This window comes from Leucoraja erinacea, chromosome 4, assembly GCF_028641065.1.
Source record: "Leucoraja erinacea ecotype New England chromosome 4, Leri_hhj_1, whole genome shotgun sequence".
Classification (NCBI taxonomy): Eukaryota; Metazoa; Chordata; class Chondrichthyes; order Rajiformes; family Rajidae; genus Leucoraja; species Leucoraja erinaceus.
This window is the reverse complement of record NC_073380.1, coordinates 87,759,289-87,784,049: the sequence shown is the minus strand read 5'-3', so window position 1 is coordinate 87,784,049 and position 24,761 is coordinate 87,759,289. Positions and strand designations below refer to the sequence as shown.

Here is a 24,761-nt window from a genome sequence, read left to right as displayed (position 1 = left end):
CAAGAAACATTTGGCATCTTTTGAACAGTGAATTTTCTTCTGACCATCTGGTGTCACCCTGATCAGGTTGATCATTGTGTTGTGAAACTTTTTATGAACTTCACAATATTGCTTGTAATTGGGGGCTCCATTAAGGTTGTGTTCCCTGACTACAGGCAACTTTCATTTTACTGGTGTTGGATTTGAGCATCATTGAAATAACACGCTTGTTCCTTTAATACCAAGGCATGATTTACGCGGCCATATTAGCAAAATAACCCGCGCTCAAATTTACCGTTGACAGCATAGTTACCTATATGTTTAATTTGAGAAAATTGAAATTACTCGTGATTTTTCAAGCACGCATCTCCTGTGTAAAACACGAGGTGCATGTGTAACAATAATGTTATGTCAATGCTGTATCATAAAGAACTGCATGGGAGATTTGTGCGTAGATTTGAGTATCGTATACCAGTTGAAAAGATATTCAAATTGCTTTATTGAAGATAAAATTGGATCAAAAGGCTTGTGTTTTTGCATGATCAGGAAGTTAGTTACAAATGTCAAGAGCCCTAAATGAGAAATATGCTGGATTCAAGGAACAGCGATGTCAGGCGGCATTTGAAGGGATCTGATTCAGATTCAATTTTAATTGTCATTGTCAGTGTACAGTACAGAGACAACAAAATGCATTATTTCATATAGATGAAGGATCCCAATCTGAAACATCACTTATCAATGTTCTTCAGAGGTGCTGCCTGACCTTGCTTAGTCTACAACTTTGTGTCTTTTTGTATTAAATAATCCATGGGGTATAGGATGGATTTCTGTTCATCAGTCTGAGAGCCACTGTATTCCACGGTCAGCATTAGTGCAGCCTATCTGCGTAATATTGTAGGTGACTAAAAGGCCTGTCCCACTTGGCTGACATTTACGCGTAATTTACACAACATTTACGCTTCATAGCGCACGACGTGCGTTGTGACACGCACGTGGTGTTCGCATGGTGCGTGATGAGATAGGCAGTGACGCGCGGCTGCGTGCGGCGTCTCAGGATTTTGCGATGTACCAAGCGCGCAAAAGACGGCCAAGTGGGACAGGCCCGTAAGTTTGCAGCACAAAAGTCTACTTTGGCTGTCCTCTGCTGCACTGGTCTCCAGAGATGGGCAGTGTGACCTCCCACAGGGTTCCCAGTTCTTGAGCCTGAAACCTGTCTCTAAGCCTGTGCGCCCGTGCTGGATGAAAGAGTCGCGCCTACTCACCCAATTGTGTGACATTGGTTGCTTGGAGAAAATAGGGTGGCTTTTTTGTGGAGAGAGACGCAAGAGATTGCAGATGCTGAGAGCTGGAACAAAAAAACTGCAGGAGGAGATCCATGGATCAAACAACATTAGCAGAGGGATATCAACAGCTGACATTTCGGGTTGAGACCCTTCATCTAGACGGGAAGAGTAGTAAAAGAGCCCTCCCTTCTTCGACCCAAACCTTGGACTATCTATCCCCATCTACAAATGCTGCCTGATCCTCCAAGTTCATCTGCCAGTTTTTTTGTTGTTGTCTTTTATAGATTTGTTTTAATGATTCTTGAGTTTTATTTTTGGGTCTGAATGAGTTTTATAAAAGTTTTTTAATGTTTTTGTTCTGGATGTTTGAATTCAGTGTCTCTGATCACACTGATTAGTTTGATAGCTGATGAGCCTGGGAGTGGGGCTGTGCTGTCTGGCAGTGCCATTATGTGAGTGCAGCCGGTTCAGTGTTGGGCTGAGAATAAGGGTTCATATGGGAACCTGCACCAGCGTCAATGTGGCCTGGTGAACCGCGACTTCAGGGCAATGGAAGTTCTGCCTTTATTCTTTATTTCTTAACTGAACATCACTGCACTCGTTTTCTGGAGTAATAAAACGGAATGCATTTTTCTAGGATCACTTGATGTCCATTTAGTGATCCCAAAGTTTTAAATGCAATTGTTGTACAGTAGACTGTTAGACTTTGGGGTAACAATGTGGAAGCAGGCCCTTCGGCCCACCAAGCCTGTGCTGACCAGTGATAACCCTGTACACTCGCACTATCCTACATACCAGGGCGACTTGCAATTAACGGAGGCTAATTAACCTACAAATCTATACGCCTTTGGAGCGTGGGAGGAAACTGGAACACCTGGAGAAAAGCCTACATGGTCGCGGGGAAAATGTACAAACACCGTACCGACAGCACCCATAGTCTGGTTGGAACCCGTGTCTCAGGCGCTGGAAGGCAGCAACTCTACCGCTGCACCACTGTGCTGCTGGTATCGACCTGGCAGCCAGTGTATGTACATCAACCAACATTGTAACAATGGCTGATCATCTGCTTAGCATATGGTTGAGGGTAAATAGCACTTGCCAGTGGTCCAACACCCACTGCCCTTTTTAAGATGGAGCTCTAGGATATTTTGTCCTGCTTGCTACCTCCTTTTCTTGGATCCTGCATACAACTATAAGCGAGAGGGCAGGATCATCATGTCCATCTATGTTCAAGCCATGGCTGGCCAAAGTATCATTAAGTGTTTGTCATCGATCTATATAAATAGGTGACCATTCGCATTGTTAGAAGCCTTGAATCTGTGAATATTTCCATTAGTGTTTTGTAAATGTGCTAATGAATAGGTTGTGTTTGACCTGACCATTCTTCTAACCCTACAATTGCAATGTGGATGAATTAACTCTTGACAGTTTTCCTGAAATAAATAGACCCACTTCTTCTCCTCTGGTTAGTGTACTGACAGGTGTCTGATGGGTTTTGCACTGTCCTTCCGCATATTGCACCATTCCCCAGCAATCGCTTACCAGTATCTGTGCTGCAGTCTGCAACAAATAACACTGACATCACTTTGTGCCGATTTCTCACTGAGGTGCTGTGTTGGCATATTGAAAGCCAGGTAGATCTAAAAATAAGTGGAGTCTGGTGCAGTGCTGAGGTCTTTTAAAGGAACGTTTGTTTTGTATTCATTTCCACTATCTGTCAGTTCCAAGGTCAGTGTTTGTCACCTACCTCTAGTTTGTCCTTGAATTAACTGTTTTTGGAGGGTAGTTATGCTTCTGCCACCTTGCCCCTTTAGTGTCTAGAGCAAGGATGGTAGATTTCATTCCCTGACACGAGCCCGGGGTACTCTGGTTTTAAGCTGCATTTTTTTGCACCTTTGGTAACATAACTGCTAATCGACTTAACCCTATTTTTATTATTTTAATGCCAGATTCATTATAACTTGTGCATACTTTTGACAAATTACTAACAGTTGTCCCCCAAAAATTCAGGTTTGAAGACGCCTAAAATATGACGACTCTTGTTTACGGACTCTGTGTGGTCCACTTTTTTGCACTCCTATACTTTGTGTGATTGTGCCTAATGTATAGCAAGATTATCACTGAACTGTATGCAACGTAGAATTGCACTGTAATCGGGTACACGTGACAAAGTACCATTGAACACGAAATGTGACCTTGACATTGCTAATCATCTAGCACCCATCAACATTTATTCTAATATATTCTTGAATCACCAGTAACTACACCCTTTCTTTATCCCCTCCTGTCTCCCCACTCGGTTTTACTCCTACCAGCCATTTATACACCAGAGGCAGCTTACGGTTGTGCATTAATCTAGCAGTTCACAGCTTTAGGACACGAGAGGAAACCTACACGGTCACAGGGAGAACGTGCAAACTCCACATAGACGATACCCGAGGTCGGGATCGAACCTGGAGCTTGAGGCAGCAGCACCAACCACTATGGCATTGTTCTGCCCTGACAATCCCCTTGTCTCTTAATGTAAAGCAACCATCGCACTTTTCTCAACCTCCGGCCATCTCAAGGTGTTTTACAGGTGATGTAGTTTTGAAGTGTACTGTAGCAGCTATTGGCAAACTTTTGGCACTTTTTTTTGTGCATAGCATAAGTGAAATGACCAAGTGACGTTTTACTAATGGTGAGAGAGGCATCAATGTTATCTGATATCCTGGGAGCCGCCTCCCACCATTAGCCATCCCACTGAACTGCTGTCCCTTGAAATAGGCATGGAGTCAAAGATGGAGCATGGAAAAGGGGCCCCAGAGCCCTGATATTGATAATCTTGCTATCGGTAATCTCTCGGTAGCATGATTACCAAGTCCATGCTAATCATCAAACATGCATTTACACTAATCCCATTTTAAATTCACGGTCACGTTATAGGAATCGAATGAGGCCATTCGGCCCATCCAGTCTACATTCAATCATGGCGGATCTCTGCCTCCTAATCCCATTTTCCTACCTTCTCCCCATAACACTTGACACCCATTCTAATCAAGAATTTGCCTATCTTTGCCTTAACAATATCCACTGACTTGACCTCCACAGCCCTCTGTGGAAATGAGTCCCAAAGATTAACTACCCCCTGACTAAAGAAGTTCCTCCTCACCTCCTTTCTATAAGAGTGCCCTTTAATTCTGAGCCTATGACCTCTGGTCCTAGACTCTTTCCACCAGTGGAAACATCCTTTCCACATCCACTCTATCTATGCCTTTAATTATTCTGTAGGTTTCCAAGTCCCCCCCCCCCGCCCCTAACCTTCTGAACTCCAGTGAGTAGCAGTCCAGTGCTGTCAAACGCTCATATGCTAACCCACTCATTCCTGGAATAATTCTTGTAAACCTTCTCCAGAGCCAGAACATCCTTCCGCAGATATGGAGCCCAAATTTGCTCACAGTACTAATTCTTTCCACTTTGTCATCAATTTCCACTGGATTCTACCATTCACCTAGATATCAGAGCAATTTACACCAGTCGGTTAATCTACCAACACTCATCTTTAGGTTGTGGGAGGAACATGAGCTCATGGGGTTACAAGGTGAGAGTGCAAACTCTATAGGAACAACCCCCGAGGGTAGAATTGAACCTGGATCTCTGGCACCGTGAAGCAGCGACTCCACCACCTGTAACAATGTTGCCCGAGTGACATCAACCTGAAGGAGCAAACATCCCTGGAAATGCACCCACTCCCACTAGATGTTGTTCACTAGATATTTTTATCTCAGTCGGTGGAGTGAGTCTCTTCCCCACACCAGAGCAGAGCCGAGGTTGTTGCGCAAGTTGTGTTCCTAACTTCCTGGGCGTCTCTGTGTAAACTGGCAGTCTTTGAACCAGAATTAGTCATGGGGAGGGTGGGACTTCCGTTTGGGTGAGTGCAAGGAAGTTGGTTTCTGAACAGTTTGGTACAATCAGTATTTGCTTACGGAACAAGCAGGTGAGACTGGTACCTGAAGCTCGGATGCGTTACAGTTATAGCAGCCGTGGCTGAACTTCAAAATGAATGTACATTATATCCCAAAACAGTAATCAAAACCTTTATGCGGGCTATTTTCAGCACGTATCCACAAACTTGTGTGCTGTTCGTCTGTCTCTGATTCACATCTGTTGGAGGTTTTGAGAAAAGGCCATTTGGCCCTCAGTTCCTAAGCCAGCTGTTTTACTGAGTGCCCTGCACATGGCAAATTCTTGTTCAATTCCAATTTGGAAATTTCCCATTTAATCCACTTCCCTCACTTTTTTTTTTTTTAAGACTGTATTTCAACTAATTGCTTTAAAAGTGCTGTAGGGTCCAATTCATCCCCATTGCTGTAATTGGATTGATGGGCGGCTCTGTTTGGGAACTGGCAATGCTCATAGTTAACAATGCAGATGTCACAATTGGCATCATTGTTTATAATCCCTCCCTGACCTCCCCACCCTTGTTACATGAGGTCACAGTGAAGCTGCAGGTAAGATCTTTTGACTTTTCACCTTGCTGGTTGTGCGTTAGAAATTAGATGGAATGATTTTGGGCCTCTGCACACTTCTCTAATTCAGCAGAGCTTGGAGAGATCTTGGATCAAGATCTAGATATAGCCAGAGTGGGAGTGGTGGGGAAGACAATATTGGCTCAATTAAGGTTTCTTTTAAGCTCAACAAAAGCTTGTTGCCAATTTGGTGGGAGTTTGTTTTTATATAACTAAGCGTGTGCTTCATCCAAGAATGTTGAATATTGACACAGTGGGTGATGGAAATAGAGTTCTGTGTACCGTCATTGTTATCATTCTACAATAACACATGTTAAGGTTGGTGGGGCTGGACTGTTGAAATGAATGGGAAGAGATTAACAGGAGTTGGCCAGGTTTGGAGTGCAGGATTGGGTGATGAGTTTATGCAGCATATCCAGTAATATTACTGTCCCATACTCCACAAAGCATCATTCCATTCCATTCCACTGGTTACTTTGTGCCCTTCATATCAGAGTCCTCCAATATTATGGTTTTGGAGAAAGTAACCTGTGAATGGAACCGATCTTTGTGGAGGTTCGGACAGTAAAATTACTGAGGTAGATGTTAACCAGGTCTTATTGCTGACCTGTAACTCTATGTGGGGAGGGGTTTACGGGAGATTTGCACACTGGATGGTTTGGAGGTTCGGGACGTTGGTTGATGGGTTGGACATTTCTAATTGCTGGTGGGTCCCATTACTGTCTCGCCTGTTTTTGTTGCCTAGATATGGGGTTGTTGCTGTATGAACAGTCCCACAAGGCCCATGTAGCTGTAAGGCAAACAATGCCCTTGTGAGAGACAGACTTGGAATGGGTCAGTAACTGAGGGCATGTTTTGTGTTGTGGTTATAGATTAGTCGGTTACAAACTTTTTCCGACTCCATTCAGGTTTGTGCTACAATTTGGGTAGGGACCTTGGTCACTGAGATTATGCTACTGCTCAGGTACTGCACACCTGATCTGGTTCACTTCAGGACGCACATGTGCGATGGCATTGAAGACTGCACAGTGGAAGGTTTACGAGGATGTGGCCTGAGCTGCAATGGCATCAACCTAAGCTTGCAGGCAGAGGCAGCAAGATAGTACATTCATCATACCAGCTCTGGCCTAATTGTTTGGCTGGAGTGGCTTTTGAGAAGGTTTTGGAATTTTCTAAGTGTGCACAGCTCCCGTTTTACTGCAGTGACTCTGCAGGAGCCAATTTGGCCTTCAGGGACTATGGGACACTGATGAAAGACACTGCTGGCATAGATGTCCTTTAAAATTTTAATTGGATTGACCCAGTTATCAAAAATAATGTGTGTATGTGTATATATATATATAAGGTTATTTCTGCACTCTATCTTGAAACTAAACTAAGGTAATGTGAAGAATTTACTTGTGTCCAGACGTTGCCATGTCTGTTTCTATATTTGGGTACTTCATTTAATAGGATAAAACCCAAGGGTTATGCCCCTGTCCATTTAAGAAACCTGAACGGAAAACTCTGGAGACTTTGTGCTCCACCCGTGCGGTTCCCGGAGGTTGCAGGTGGTTGCTGGAGGTTGCAGCTAGTGGAAGCAGGTAGGAAGACTGAAAAAAACCTCTGGGAACCACACGGAAACCTTGGGTGGGGCGCAAAGTCTCCAGAGGTTTCCGTTCAGGTTTCCTAAGTGGGACAGGGGCATTAGGTGATTTACTGTAGAAGGGTAAGAAATTGAGGCACATGTTAAAGTGGAGCTGGGGTTTGGATCTTTACTACATGCCCCAAGATGGTGATCCATGATGGAGGGGAGGAGGTCCCTTCCAGTTTGGCTGAGGTCCCACCATTTTGCTATCTAAATAGCCCATGATATTGAGTGCAGCTGATTAGGCCTCCATCATTTAAACACACCAAAGTTTTTTTGCATCTGGGCAATGATTTTGGGCAGGATTTATTCAGGGTGACAGAAGCCAATGTTGTTCACGATTCCTGCACCCATTCTCCGTGGGACCTGCTTCAATGGTCAAGGTTAACCTGCTCATAATGGTCATACATGAAGTAAATCCAAGTGGTGATTAAATAGATGCTAAAGGGCCTGTCCCACGAGCATGCGACCTGCATGCGGCAAGCGCGACCAAACCAGAAGCGGAGATTGAGTGAGTGACGTGAAGTACGAGCGAAGTCCGCGGGAAGTTCGAGCGTGACGTACGGTGTCAAGACGCTGCGTCCGGTGTTGAGATGCTGCGTATGCCCATCGAGGCGGTGCGTACGGCCTCAATGCGGCTGTGGGCTGGTAGGCTGTTGCCGCGCGGAATTTTTGAACACGATCAGTTTTTCGGAGCCCCGCGCGATGTCGGGACCGGCTCCGCACAACTCCATAAGGCTCAGGCGATCGAAGTGGGACCGGCCCCGCGAGGCCATAGGGCTCGAGCGACCACGCTAGGTCGCGCTTGCCGCATGGAGTCGCATGCTCGTGGGTAGGCCCTTTACAGCATAACTAAACAGCCTCTGCATCTATGCAAGGAAATCCAGTGTTCCATCACGGGTGTTTGCAAGCCAACTTCATTAAAAAAAACAAAAAAAACTCTCTTGCACGCTGTGTAGATTTTGTGTTCAGTTTAGCCATACAGCATGGAAATGGGCCCTTCAATCCACTGAGTCCGTGCCAACCAATGATCACCCGTGCACTTGTTTGATTTTATCCCAGTTTGTATTCACTGGAGTTTAGAAGGATGAGGGGGATCTTATAGAAACGTATAAAATTATAAAAGGACTGGACAAGCTAGATGCAGGAAAAATGTTCCCAATGTTGGGCGAGCCCAGAACCAGGGGCCACAGTCTTAGAATAAGGGGGAAGTCATTTAAGACTGAGGTGAGAAAAAACATTTTCACCCAGAGAGTTGTGAATTTATGGAATTCCCTGCCACAGAGGGCAGTGGAGGCCAAGGCACTGGATGGATTTATGAGAGAGTTAGATTATGAGAGCTCTAGGGGCTAGTGGAGTCGAGGGATATGGGGAGAAGGCAGGCACGGGTTATTGGTAGGGGATGATCAGCCATGATCACAATGAATGGCGGTGCTGGCTCGAAGGGCCGAATGGCCTCCTCCTGCGCCTATTTTCTATGTTTCGCATCGTACACAGTGAAGGCAATTGACAGAAGCAAATTAATTCACAAACCTTTGGAGTGAGAGGAAACCGGAGCACTCGGAGAAAACCCATTCAGTCACGGGGCGAATGTGCAGACGTAGAGATAGCAACTGTAATCGGGATTGAACCCGGGTCCCTAGTGCTGTAAGGCAGCGACTCTACCACTGTGCTGCATTATATTATTTTCAGGCCAAATATTTAGCTTCTATTCATTTTAGAGTTGATCAGGTGGGAAGGAGCACAAGCAACACCTGCAAGTATAAAGAATCTTCTCACATTGTGAAAGTGGAATTGAAACTTTGTGGTCCTTGTCGTTTTCTGTTGTTTTTGAGATTATTTTGTGACTGACTGCAGAGAGGTGAAGAGAATTTTTTTAATTTTTTTTTTTACACAGCATGTTGTGAAGATCAGAATTGTGTGTCAAATTGTTACTGAAAGCAGACTCGATAGGAACTTTACAAAAGAGTTTGGTTAAATGGAGCTGTCGGCTGTGCTTGAGGGGTAGGACACTGCTTTAAGATTAATTGAATGACTTTGTTTTCCAGTGCTCACATGGGCTCTTTCAGTGACTTGTGATTCATTTTCTCACTGTGCCACTTGTGTGATCTGTAGCAAAGATTTTGAAACTGGGGTTGGGAAAAAGCAGAGGAAGTGACTCATGTCTCACACGCATCTTCTGACTCTGAGAAACACTGGCCTCTCTCATTTCAGCTCCTGGCTTTCTTGCTAAGGTCAGATGTTTGCAACAATTAGTCCATATTCCAGCATATTGTGATATGATGGTGGTTTGTGAGCTTGTGACTCTTATCATGCTGATCTAATTATTTTTTTCCTGTGTCTCTCCATCTCTCTTCCACTGTATATCCTTGCATGATCATCAAGATCTGAACTTAAATAGAAACCTGAGCAGGCTATTCAGAACCTCTTCCTGTTCCACCATTCAGTAAGGTTATGGCCGAGTCCTTCCATCAATGTCATTCTCTTGTGCTAACACAGCATTTCGTAATGTGTCACTTGAAATCTAATCAGTCAACCAAGGTGCTGCAGCTGGTAGAAACATAGAAAATAGGTGCAGGAGTAGGCCATTCGACCCTTCGAGCCTGCACCGCCATTCAATATGATCATGGCTGATCATCCAACTCAGTATCCTGTACCTGCCTTCTCTCCATAACCCCTGATCCCTTTAGCCACAAGGGCCACATCTAACTCCCTCTTAAATATAGCCAATGAACTGGCCTCAACTACCTTCTGTGGCAGAGAGTTCCAGAGATTCACCACTCCTCATAGAGGAGCCACTGCCTCATAGCCTCAGAGATCTGGGTTCAATCCTTACCTCTGGTGGTGTCTGTGTGGAGTTTGCACGTTCTCCCTGTGAATGAATAAGTTTCCTCCGGGTACTCCAGTTTCTTTAAATGCCATAGGCGTGCAGATTTGTAGGTTAATTGGTCTTGTAAATTGCTCCAAATGTGTAGAGAGTGGATGCAATAGTGGGATAACATAGAGCTTGTTTGAACAGGCGATCGATGGATGTTGTGAACTCTGTGCACTGAAGGGTCTGTGTCTCCAAACTAAACTAACCAAACTAAGCTTCAAAAGCCCAATAACTCAGTTAATGTTTGGATTTGCAGATGGTGGAATTTCTTGCCCAATTTTTGGAACAGCAGTAGATTTGCTGCCTAACAGCACCAGAGACCAAGGTATCGATCCAGACCATGATTGTTGTCTGCTCGTGTTCTCCCTGTGACTGCTTGGGTTTTCTCCGTTTTCTTCCCACTTTCCAAAGACATACAGGGATGTAGGTTAATAGGCTTTGGGAAAATTGTCACAAGTGTGTAGGATAGTGCTAGTGCATGGGTTGGTCACTGGTCAGCTGATCACTCAGTGGGCTGAAGGGCCTGTTTCAACTCTATCTCCAAACTAAAAATGTATTCCCTGGTGCTCAGCAAATATTGCCCATTCATTTGCATTTCTGAGATGTACAATCAACTCACAAGGGAGTTTTCTCGAGAAGCTTGCATGCACAAACCATCTGCCTTGCATTTATAGCAGTAGAGGTGCTCTTTTAGATGTGAAATGTTCTGAGATATTCCAAGGTGGATGTGCAAGGTTCGGTAATTGAACACAACATTTTCCCTGTATTCTCCTCTGCAGAATCCAGGTTGACATGTCTGAAGCTCACTCAACCATCACCACAGATTTATTTCACATACTCCACCCAACAATGAGGTTGTTGTCACAATAATACAGAGTGTGTTGCCTTTGCTGTGTGACCGCTGGTTTATTCAATGTGATGTTTCCCAGATTAGTATTGACTGCAGGCAATGTCACTCTCATGAGAGCATGCATTGGCTTCAGGAACTGTTTCTTTCATACTAGGCCAGTGTTTGCGGTATTTATGGGCTGTATTTTAATGCACCATCTAGTGTGGGCTGTTCAGGGAGCAAGGTTTGTAAACGTACGAATTATGGCAACTAATTTGCACTGATTGTGATTCTGGCGACCCCACAGCGATGATCTCTGCACAACCTGTGGTTGATGAGTAAATGATATCCCATCTGCATTCTTTCTTTAAACTGCCATAACGTAAAGGTTACTGACTTCGAGATTCGATGGCTCGTTGTGCCTAGTGTTGGGGTAATCTAGTAGTTGAAGAGGAGCTCCATCGGATGGATGAGGGAGGTCGGAGCCTTTATTCAAAAGGAATAGGAGTCATTGCCGACCCCTTTGTTTCTACCCATACCCCCCCCCCCCCCCCCCATCAGCCATACCTTCTACCTGGCTGGTGGTGAGGGGTACATGGCTATGATTTTGCAGCTGGGGTCCTCAAATGCCAAGTAGCAATGTGGAGAATAACTTTCTCATTTGCACTGTTTAATTTCAATATTACTCCTGTGTGTGGCTATTTCTCCTCTGTGCCAGCAACTGAACAGACGAATGAAATGCGCATTGATATCATGCTCTTTGAAATTCAAGTGTCCTGAAGCAATTTCCCCAAAGAGCCTTTCCCTCTTCCCTTTCCCTCCCCTCCCCCGTCAAGCAGAAGATACAAAAGCTTGCAAGCTTGTCCTACCAAATTCAGTGATTCATCCATGCTGTTATCAGGCTGCTGAACATGCCAGGATGTAGACCCCATCTAACTCATGGTGGACCTTCATTATAATTGTAATGCTTGAAAGTAAACACTATTTTGCACTCTGATATTTTTTCTTTGCACTACATCTTGTGCTTCTGTGTGGCTTGATTACAGTCTTGTATAGCATGATTTGATTGAATTGGTCAGTACACATACAATACTTTCAACTGCACCCCAGTACGCTGACAATAATAAACCCAGTGCCAATTCTCTAGCGTGATCTTTGTCACTGTGGGGAAACGTGAAAGCAATCTGTACCCAGCTATCTCCCATGTAATGAAGTGAAATGGTTAGGTATATTGTTTTAACTATGCTGATTTGAGGGATAAATATTAGCTGAGATCTCTGTTGCAAAAACTTACACAATACCATGGAGTCTACTGTCTACCAGAGAGGGTAAAAGAGACATTTCATTCAAAAAACGGCACTATAGACAGTGCAGCATTCCCTCAGTTGAGCACTGCCATCTTTAGCCTTGCGCCCGAGTGAGACTTGAACTCACAACTCTGGTTCGGTGGCATGGTGCGGTTCATTGTCGGAGAGAAATTCTGCTCCTGTGTAGCGTTGTTTGGGTCTAATGTTGTGACTTTGCAAAGAGCGGCTATTGCCAGCTTTAGGTGGACTCCACTTGTCCTCTGTCTCTCTATTCAAACTGTCCTTGTCTCCACAGAAAGGCAACCATCCCTGTGAAAGAGACTCTCATTTGTAGTATTGCTGTGAGAGGCCATCGGGGTTATTGGAAGTAAGTGACCAGCAGGAGAGAATAGGGGGGGAAGTGTGGTGTTAATGGGAATAAGGAGGAGTGTGCATTATAGAGCTAGGAGTGTGGGAATGGGATATCTCATGAGAGCGGATGGAGACTCTCAGCCAATTGATCATTTAATAGACATTTGGATAGATACACCGAACGGAAAGGATTAGAGGATTATAGGCCAAATGCAGACATGGGACTAGCTTGGATGGGCATCTTGGACAAGTTGGGCTGAAGGGCCAACCAATTCTAAAAATGATTCCAATTTATTTTTCACGAGGATCGGTATTGATTATTCCTCCCCCCCACCCCATGCTTTTCATGCTATCTGTCATGCCGGGGGCAATTTATAGTTTGTCATCAGGCTGTGAAAAGACCAAAGGGAGACCATGCAATCTCCAAACAGACAGCAGCGAAGGCCAGGATCAAACCTGCACCACTGGAGTTGTGCGGTAACAGGTTAACCAGATATCCTTTGCTCCATGTGGATTTCGCTTTCAGGCTCTTTCAACCCCCAGTGGAGGAATGTCTTCACCTGTTCTGCCATGGACTATCATCTTCTCCTGGAGCTGCTTCAGATAAAGGTTTTCTTTTGCCATCCTGCAGCCTTTGAATAAAGTCCATGCCACTTCCTTTGACCCTGCCTCTCCTCTGTCCCCCCAACTTTCTCCCCTGCGCTCTTTTCTAAATATTTCCAAGACTAAATTTATTTTGAATGGCCTGGATTCATCACAGATTGGAGTGGTTGGTTTAGATTCCCACCCTGAGTGGCTGTAGGGAGCAGAGTTGTTCTGCAGGGGCCCCGGGGTTGTCTTCGATGCTAATCCACTTGCTGCCAGGGTTGATGCGAGTTCTAGCCGGCATGCTGTCCAATATTTATCTGCAATTACTATCACTTGCATTTTAATAAAAATCTGGTCCTATTCACGTGGCTGGGTGTGGGATCTTTCTGTGGACAACATGACTGATGCATTTCCAACATTACAACAATAGTTACATTTCAAGAGTACATAAAGGTCAATGAAGCGGAGTAATGGCTAACGGTATAGGGATGTGAATCCTACTCTATTTCACATTTTCTTTGTTGCTGAAGATTACAAACAATGGCACTTACCAGCAGTTCATTCAGTTTTCAAAAGGCAATCTGGTGTGCAGTAATGTATTTCAGCAAAATGTTTTGTGAGCAAGTGCAGATGGTCTCCTTGGGAAGTGAGATTGCTGTGAACTGTAGGTTGAGAACAGCTTTAATTAGTGTCATTCGTCCTGCCCGTGCCTTTGTGTCCATGGATTTCACAATAATTCAAGCATGATTGCTGTACTTATTTTGTTTCTTTGCGTTAAAAGTTGATTGCATTTTGATTAAAAAGTAGAATTGCTGCTTTTAATTTTTAATTTGTTCAATGCTGATACCAAATGGCACACCCACGCTGGGCTTGCTTTCACACACACACACAACCCCCCTCATGCGCACTTTCCCCACACACACACACTACCCCCCTCTCACACACACACACACACTACCCCCTCTCTCACATGCACTCATTCGCACCCTCACTCACACACACACACACACACACACACACACACACACACACACACTACCCCCTCTCACACACACACACACATTACCCCCCTCACACACACACACACACACACACACACACACACACACACACTACCCCCCTCTCACACACACACACACATTACCCCCCTCTCACACACACACACACACAACCTCTCTCTCGTTCTCACACACACTACTCACTCTCTCACACACACCCACTCACACTCCCCCTCACACACACACACACACACACACACACACATTACCCACACACACACACACACACACACACACACACACACACACCCACACACACACACACACACACACACACACACACACACACACCCACACACACACACACACACACACACACACAGACCACTACACCCCCCCCCCCCCCCCCACACATGCACACACAGACCACTCCAGCACCCTTCCACACACACACACACCTCCTTCCCCAGCAGGTTATGCAGGCGAGGGACAGGGCAAATGGGGTGGGGGGGAAAAGCACAGAGTCAAATTCACACAGTGCAAAGCCAATGAGATACAGACACACACCGCGATGAATAGGAAGGTTGTCGATCCAACTAACATGGCTAAAACACAGTGTACGGAAGGGTCACAAGTCCTTTAAAAGAGGGGGGGAGACGGGGTGGGTAGAAGGAGTAGAGAAAACTTTTAAGAAGCCAGAGATACACGGCTGTGAAGCTCGACGGACATTAACATTACCGGTCGGTTATCCTTGGTTCTGAAAACTACGATTTTTCCCCCAATGAGCCAATGAAATTCACCGGTCAGCACCGGCTGCAACCCACGACCTCCTGGCGACCCACGACCTCCTGGCGACCCACTACCTCCTGGCGACCCACTACCACGGCATCAACGGTTCTCGCTTCTCTCCAATGGCGGCTTCATACTGGTCGCCGCTAATTTCCCAACACGAGACCGCGACTAGTTCCCAGATTGTAGGCGCTCCTCACGACCATGAAGGCGGCTACCTGGCAACCACCCGCGAACATGTGGCGATCGCATAGTCTCCTGCAGTCGTCGAAAAAGTCGCCTAAGTGGGACAGGCCCATTAGTCACTCAAATCAAATAAGAGGGCATAGTGTTGGCCTGAAGCATCACCCATCCCTTCTCTCCAGAGATGCTGCCTGGCCCGCTGAGTTACTCCAGCTTTTTGTGTCTATCAAGGGCATAGTATAAGGTGAGAAGGAATTTTGAAGCTCATCAACACCACCTTCCACAGACGTTCGAGGCAATTCAGCATGTTGCCGAATACTGTATCAAACATCTACATGTGGAGAGTTTAGTAACTGGTTGCATTATGGCCAGCTTCTGTTATTCAAGTTCTCAAGAACAAAAGGAGCTGCTCACAATGGTCCTATACGGGTATTGACCTCCCTGCCATCTAAGGGATCTAGGAAGTGCTGCCTCAAGAAGGCAGATAATATCAGCTAGTAATGTCCCACACCACCCTGGGTGCCTGGAACATACTGAAACCAGAGAAACTGGGAGAAACTCATGAAGGCATAGATAGAGTGGATGTGGAAAGGATGTTTCCACTGGCGGGAGAGTCTAGGACTGGAGGTCATGGCCTCAGAATTAAAGGGTTCTCTTTCAGAAAGGAGGTGAGGAGGAACTTCTTTAGTCAGAGGGTGGTTAAGCTTTGGAAATCATTGCCACAGGGGGCTATGGAGGCCAAGTCAATTGATATTTTTAAGGCAGAGATAGACATTTTTCATTAGAATGGGTGCCACGGGTTAAGGGGAGAAGGCAGGAAAATGGGATTAGGAGGCAGATCAGCCATGATTGAATGGCAGAGTGGACTGGATGGGCCGAATGGCCTAATTCTACTCCTATAACTTGTGAACGCATACGGTGACGGGGAGAGCATGCAAACTCCCCAGAGTGGCACCAGATGTCGGGATCAAAAGTTGTTTTAAGGAGCAATGAGTCAGCAATGCTACGACAGCCACATAGAATGTAGGAAAATAAGAGCAGGGGTATGCCATTCCGTCCTTTGAACTTCTCCAACATTCAGAGCACTCCTGGCCAATTTTCCATCTCTATCCCAAATTCCTACTTTTCTCCCCCACACCATTCCTTGATGCCTTTTATCGGCACAGGAGCAGGACTTTTGGCCCACAATGTCTGTGGTGAACTTGATGCCAAATGAAATTAATTTCTCTGCCTGCGTCTGCTTTGTAACTCTCAATTCCCTCCATAGCGCCTATCTAAAAGTCTGTTAAATGCCACTGTAATATCTGCCTCCACCACACCCAGCGTGTTCCTGGCTCCAGCCACTGTCGTTATATATAACATAAACATCATCCACCTTTAAACTTTCCTCCTCACACCTTGTGGTAATGGACATTTAGTTTAGTTTAGAGGTACAGCAGGGAAACAGACCTTTTGGCTCACCGGGTCTGTGCCGACCAGCGACCCCTGCATATTAACGCTATCCTATACACACTAAGGATAATTTTTCCATTTACCAAGCCAATTAGCCTGCATAACTGTACGTCTTTGGAGTGGGGGTGGAAACTGAAGATCGCGGGGAAAACCCAAGCAGCCATGGGGAGAACGTACAAACTCCGTACAGACAGCATCCATATTCAGGATTGAACCTGGGTCTCCGGCGCTGTAAGGCAGCAACTACCGCTGTGCCCTTAGAAAAAAGTTCTGACTGAATATTCTATCTGACTGAATATCTTATCTATGCCTTTCATAATTTTTTTTTTTTTTTTTTTAAGTTCTATCAGCCTCTAACATTCCAGAGAAAATAAACCATTGGATCTCGTTCATGCCCCTGCACATTTGTAAACAATGAGAATAACTATTTTACCACAAGAGAAATCTCAGGCTACATTGGGTTTTAATCCCCTTACACTCTCTCAGACCACTTCAACTTCAAGCTTTTTTCAACTGGAATCTTAATAACATTTTAAGGCAGATTATTTTAAATAAATCACTGTGGTAATGATTTATGTCAGGAACAATCCCAAATAGGCACCATAGACTACTTTTCATCCTGTGCTGTTTCTTGCATATTTCCACCCTTCCATCACATTCACTGACTGGGTCTCTACATTGCTGGAAGCCTCCAGTTATTCTAGGTGCTCAAATAACTCGGTAGATCCTGAATTGGTGGAAGCTGAGAGGTTCACATCCCTGGGACCTTGTCAGGGGATCCAATCAAAAGTTCATGGGTATATCTATCTTTAGATTTTAGAGATACAGTGTGGAAACAGGACCGATGACCCACCGTGTCTGCGCCAACCAGTGATCACCCCATACAGTGGCGCTAACCAACACACTAGGGACAATTTACAGAAGCCAATTAACCTACACGTGACCCCACTACTCGCCACATCTTCCCATCTCCCCCCATATCTGCCTTCCGCAAAGACCGCTCCCTCCATAACTCCCTTGTCAATTCTTCCCTTCCCTCTCGGTCCACCCCCTCCCCGGGCACTTTCCCTTGCAACCGCAAGAGATGCAACACTTGTCCCTTTACCTCCCCCCTCGACTCCGTTCAAGGACCCAAGCAATCGTTCCAGGTGTGACAGGTTTACCTGCATCTCTTCCAACCTCATCTATTGCGTCCGCTGCTCTAGATGCCAGCAGATCTATATCGGTGAGACCAAGCGGAGGTTGGGCGATTGTTTCGCCGAACACCTCCGCTCGGTCCGCAATAACCAAGCTGACCTCCCGGTGGCTCAGCACTTCAACTCCCCCTCCCACTCCGCCTCCGACCTCTCTGTCCTGGGTCTCCTCCATGGCCACAGCGAGCAGCACCGGAAATTGGAGGAACAGCACCTCATATTCCGTTTGGGGAGTCTGCACCCCCGGGGCATGAACATCGAATTCTCCCAATTCTGTTAGTCCTTGCTGTCTCCTCCCCTTCCTCAGCTCCCCTGCTGTCTCCTCCCACCCTCCAGCCTTCTGGCTACTCCTCCTTTTCCCTTTCTTGTCCCCACCCACCCCCACCCCCGATCAGTCTGAAGAAGGGTTTCGGCCCGAAACGTTGCCTATTTCCTTCGCTCCATAGATGCTGCTGCACCCGCTGAGTTTCTCCAGCTTTTCTGTGTAACCTACATTCCTGTATGTTTTTGGAGTGTAGGTGGAAACCGGAGAAAACTCACTCAGTTAAGGGTAGAACGTACAAACTCCGTACAGTCAGCACTTTGTTAGGATTGAACCCGGGTCTTGAGTTAATTGTTATGTCAACAGTTAAGCTAATTGTGCCTCACGCCTGTCGTTTTGGCAGGGCTTAATTGTGACTCAGCTGGCATGGGAATTACTGCTGCAGACCTCCTGATGTTGCAATCATTTCCAATTAAGAAGTGAGAAATCGTGGCTCAACATTTACTATGATTCCTATTGGAGTTTTCTTGAGTCAGGGCATGATGGATTTTAAAACAAAATGCTGGGGAACTCAACAGGCCAGGCAGTATCTGTGAGAGAAACAGATGATGCTTTAGATGATTTAAAACCTTTATCAGACCTGACCTGAATCATTGTGTGTCTATTTATCTCTACTGATGTTGTCTGGCCTGGCGAGTTCCAACAGCACCTTGAAGTTTTGTTCAAGATTCTACTTCCTGCAATCTCCTGTGTCTCCATGGTGGGTTTTAAGCCTTGCCCAGAAACTGGAATATAAGACAGGCTTAGGTCTTAAGTGATAGGAGTAGAATTAGGCCATTCGGCCTATCATGTGTACTCCGCCAATCAATCATGGCTGATCTATCTCTCCCTCCTAACTCCATTCTCTCCCCATAACCCCTGACACCCGTACTAGTCACAAATCTTATCAATCTCTGCCTTAAAATATCCACTGACTTGGCCTCTCCAGCCTTCTGTGACAAAGAATTCCACAGATTCACCACCCTCCGACTAAAGAAATTTCTCCTCATCTCCTTCCGAAAGGAACATCCTTTAATTCTAAGGCAATGACCTCTAGTCGTAGACTCTCCCACTAGTGGAAACATCCTCTCCACATCCAGTCTATCCAAGGCTTTCACTATTCTGTATGTTTCCAAGGCTTTCCTCACACCTGTACTGAACCAGCTGCTTTGCCTGTCCTGAGGACTTATCTTCTGGGTTAAATGTTATCCTGAGAGCTACCTGGCTTCTAGGTGGATCTAAGCAGTCATGACCCATGTTGTTGAAAACAGCACCATTCTTCTTGGTGTCCTGGCTGATACTTTGAAACAACAGAGCTACAAAGCAGATGATCCATTCATCACCTCATTGCGGAGATTGCACTTCCCAAGCTTGCTGCCACCTTCCCGCTCTCCTGGGTCATGGTTTGATCCCAACTTCCAGCAATATTAGTGGCAAGTTTGCATGTTCTCCTTGAGGCCATGTGGGTTTCTTCCCAAATCCCAAACAAGTGCCGGGAAGGTTCATTGTTTAAGGGCCTGTCCCACTAGGGCATCATTTGCACGTCACGCAGGTGGCGTGCGAGGATTTTGACAATCCCAAAATCCTGGGGACTGCGCGCTACTGCCCGTCACTGCCTACGCCACCATGCCTCACGACGCGCGCACGTCGTGAAGTGTAAATTATGTCACGTAAATGACGCCCAAGTGGGACAGGCCCTCTGTATGGAGTTTGTATGTTCTCCCCGTGACTGTGTGGGTTTTCCTCGAATTCTCCGGTTTCTTCCCACATACCAAAGACATACAGGTTTATAGGTTAATTGGCTTCAGTAAAATAGTAAAATTTCATGTTGTGTAGGATGGTGCTAGTGTACAGGGATCACTGGTCGGGCGGATTCGGTGGGCCAAAGGAACTGTTTCCACGCTGTATCACTAAACTATAAGCTTCAGCGATGGAGAGTTCCAGGGCATTGCCACTTATGGTTTTTGTACAAATTCGTCCTGGCTTCTTCCTTGCATCTCTTGCACAAAACTCCAAATCCATGTCCCCTTTCTCTGCTTTATCTTAATCTGCCTGGACCTTGTCCAACTTCATAACATCTCCCTTCAACCTCCTTTGCAGCGAGGAATATCCCAGCTCTTCCACTCATCTACTACCTGCCATGCTCTGTCCTGCCCCCTCCTCTCTTCTAGCTTTCCTCCCCCTCCTCCCCCACAATCAGTCTGAAGAAGGATCCCGAGCCGAAACGTGACCTATCCATGTTCTCCAAAGATGCTGCCAAATCTATTATTCCAGTGCTATTTGCCCTTTTTTCGTCCAATCTATCCACGTGGTTAAATCCCCTCATCCATGGAACTAATCTGGTGAGTCGACTCTATACCTCTGTACACTAGCACTATCCTATACATTAGGGACAGTCAACGGAGATCATACAAACCCATGCAGTCACGGAGATCATACAAACTCTGTACAGACAGCATCCATAGTCAGGGTCCAACGCGGGTCATTGGCACTGTAAAGCAGCAGCTCTGCCGCTACACCACTGTCCCGCCCACACTTGTCTCCTTGAGGACTTTGACATCTTTCCGAAAATATGGTGACCAGAACAGGACGCGATACTCCAGCTGAGGCGTAAACAGATTTATTAAAGCTACGAAGGTAGACAAAAGTGCTGGAGAAACTCAGCGGGTGAGGCAGCATCTATGGAGCGAAGGAAATAGGTGCAGTTTCGGGTCGAGACCCGCCTCCAGACGGGGGTAGGGGGGCGGGAAGAAGAAAGGAATAGGCGGAGCCAGTGGGCTGTGGGAGAGCTGGGGAAGAGAAAGAAGGAGAAAGCAGGGACTATCTGAAATTGGATAAGTCAATCTTCATGCCGCTGTGGTGTAAACTACCCAAGCGAAATATGAGGTGCTGCTCCTCCAATTTACGGTGGGCCTCACTCTGGCCATGGAGTAGGCCCGGGACAGAAAGGTCGGATTCGGAATGGGAGGGGGAGTTGAAGTGCTGAGCCACCGGGAGATCAGGTTGGTTATTGCGGACCGAGCGGAGGTGTTGGGCGAAGCGATCGCCAAGCCTACGCTTAGTCTCACTGGTGTAGAGCAGCTGACACCTAGAGCAGCGGATGCAATAGATGAGGTTGGAGGAGGTGCAGGTGAACCTCTGCCGCACTTGGAAAGGCTGCTTGGGTCCTTGAATGAAGTCAAGGGGGGGAGGTAAAGCGTGTAGCATTTCCTGCGGTTGCAAGGGAAAGTGCCAGGAGAGGGGATGGTTTGGGTGGGAAGGGACAAATTGACCAGGGCTACCTGCTTTTGTGTTCAGTGCCTCTATGGGTAAAATCAAAGATCTCGTATGTTTTTCTGACCTGCCACCCTTGAAAGATCTGTCATGTTCTCTGTTCCTGCAAACTTTAAAACAATCCTGTAACTACATTTCACCTTCTCTGTTAAATTGCCTTCATTTGCCAGTTGTGTTGCATTGTAATCAGGAAGATTAAAAAAAAACATTTAATCTTCCCAGGCTGTCTGTGGCACCTGACATTTTGTCCTTGGTTTAGTACTAATTTAAGGTTGTTACATTATTTGTATTAACAATGCAATTTTTTTGAATCGGTCTGTGATAATGCTATGAAATGTTCACAAAAAAAATGTGTCTCTTAATACAATGTGGCGCAGCGGTAGAGTTGCTGCCTTACAGCATCAGGGACCAGAGGCATGCCGGTTTGTAGGTTAGACACACAAAGCTGGAGTAACTCAGCGGGTCAGGCAGCATCTCTGGAGAAAAGGAGTAGGTGGCATTTTGGGTCGAGACCCTTCTTCTCCACCCGAAACATCACCTATTTTCACCAGAGATGCTGTCTGACCCGCTGATTTACTCCAGCTTTTTGTGTCAATCTTTGGTTTAAACAGGACATCTGCAGTTCCTTCGTACAGGTTTGTAGGTTAATTGGCTTCTGTAAATTATCCCTAGTGTGTCGGATAGAACTAATGTATGGGTAATTAGTGGTCGGCGCAGACTTGGTGGGCCGAAGAGCCTGTTTCCAAGCTGTATCGCTGAACTGTATCTCCGAAAACATTGAATCTCTTTCATAAGTGTTCTCAGTTAGTTGTCCCACAGACATACTTACCTTTCTCACCAAGTGACAGTCATAAGGATGGAAACGGGCCCTTCAGCATAACTAATCCATGCTAAGCCAGATGCCCACCTAAACTAGTCTCATCTTTCTGTATTTCATCCATATCCCTGTAAAACCTTCCTGTCCACGTGCATCTGCCCATGTGTCTTTCAAATGTCATTAATTTACCTGCCTCTACCACACCTTCTGGCAGCTTTTTCCATTTATGTACAATTTTCTGCATGAAAATTATGTCCTTCAGTTCCTATTAAATCTTTCCTCCTCACCATAAACCAATGCCTTCTAGTTCAACCCTTCAGAAAGACTGTGCATTCACTCTATCCAGGCCCCCTTGGTGCTTTTACAAACCTCTATAAGATCATCGTTCAGACTCCTATGCTCCAAGATATAAAATCCTGGCCTGCCCACCCTCGACCTATAACTTGGCTTCTGAGTCCTGGCAAAATCCTTGTAAAACCTCTCTGTACTCTTTCCAGCATTAAGCAGGGTGACCAAAACTAAACACTCTACTGCACGTGTGGCCTCACCAATGTCTTGTACAATTGGAACATAATAACCCAACCTCTATACCCAATTCCCTCACTGAATAAGGCCCATGTTCCAAAGTCATCTTCGCCACCCCTCTAGCTATGATGCCACTTTCGGGGAAATATATACTTGTGCTCTTAGGTCCCTCCATTCTACAACACCTTCCACTAATTAAAAAATATTTGCTTCTTTCACTAATTGAAAACACAGTGCATCAAAAATCTGTACTGTGGCACAGTGCTGCCTTCATAATTCTAACAACTGACACCAGGTGCTGTGTGGAATGTGAATGTTCTGAAGAAGCGTTTCGGACCGAAACGTTGCCTATTTCCTTCCCTCCATAGATGCTGCCTCACCCGCTGAGTTTCTCCAGCACTTTTGTCTACCTTGTAATGTGTATGTGCTCCCTGTAACTGCAGAGAGTTTCCTGAATGGACAGGTTTCGTCCCAAAGGCCTGGTTGGTTGGTTGGTATATGACTGCCCAGTTCAGTGGGTGGCAGGAGAATTGGGGGAGTTAGATGGGATTGTGAGAGATGTGTAGGAAAACACTGGAGATGCTTGTTTACAGCGAAGATAGACACAAAAGGCCGACGTAACTCAGCATGACAGGCAGCATCTCTGGAGAGAATGAATGGGTAATGTTTGGGGTCGAGGCCCTTCTTCAGACTGACATTCAGGGTGTTATTGACTTGATGGACAAATGACTTCCTTTCAGGTTAGTCTGTGTCACGCAGCACAGAGACTGGTCCTTTGGCCCATCACATGCTGACCATCATGTCCCCACCTTTGTGTGCAGGCTCGAAGGGCCGAATGGCCTACTCCTGCACCTAATTTCTATGTTTCTATGTTTGCATCTGCCTGGTTAGTCTACAACCCAACGACATGAACATTAGAAGTTTCAGATAAGCTATGTTCGTCTCGTTCTTCTTTTGATCCATGCAGGTCCTCACTCACACACTCACACTCACACACCCCAGCCCCCTGTTCCCCAGTTTCCTTCCCCTCCCCCACCAGGATCCATCAATCACCCACACACTGTACCCACCTCTCTCTCCTATCCTCTCCGGTGCTGTTTCCACCGTTCTTTCCTTATCTGTTTCCACTGGTTTAAACATTGCAACCTACAAATAAACTCTGAACTACGTGGACTTGAGGGCATTGGTTTTGCCTTTATGCATTATTATTGTTTGCTAAACCTATGTGTATGTATGCAAGTATACATAAGCATACAATACAAAATACTGAACTCTTCATTTGTTATATTGTTTACAGGGTACTATGTTTACATATTATGCTGCTGCAAGTAAGAATGTCATTGTTATGTTCGGGACATATGACAATAAAACATTCTTTCCTCTTGACTCATCACCTTTAATACATCAGATTCCATCATCTGCAGCAGTTTTCTCATCTGATTCCATCATCCACTATTCTCCCAGCCCATGTCGATATCGCTACTCCTAGCTCTCCCACCTGACCCCATCTGTCCATTAATCCTCCTCACCTGGATCCTAGTTCAGTTTGGTTTATAGAGATACAGTGCAGAAACAGGCCCTTCGGCCCACCAAGTTTCCACTGACCAGTGATCCCCGATCCCCGCACATTTACATTATCCTCTACATACTAGGGGCGATTTTCACTTGTACCCAAGCCAATTAATCTACTAACCTGTATGCCTTCGTAGTGTGGGAGGAAACCCATGCGGTCACGGGGAGAATGTAAGAACTCCGTACGACAGGCACCCAAAGCCAGGATCAAACCTGGGTCTCTGGCGTTGTAATGCCCCTGTCCCACTTAAAAAACCTGAACGGAAACCTCTGGAGACTTTGCGCCCCACCCAAGGTTTCCGTGCAGTTCC

General features: G+C 45.9%; 1 protein-coding gene across 3 annotated transcripts in view; it reads left to right on the top strand.

The window, feature by feature from the left end:
• Positions 1 to 24,761, top strand: part of mbpa (myelin basic protein a) — a 156,306-nt gene that overhangs the window by 14,793 nt on the left and 116,752 nt on the right. The gene's annotated exons all lie outside the window — the stretch shown is intronic.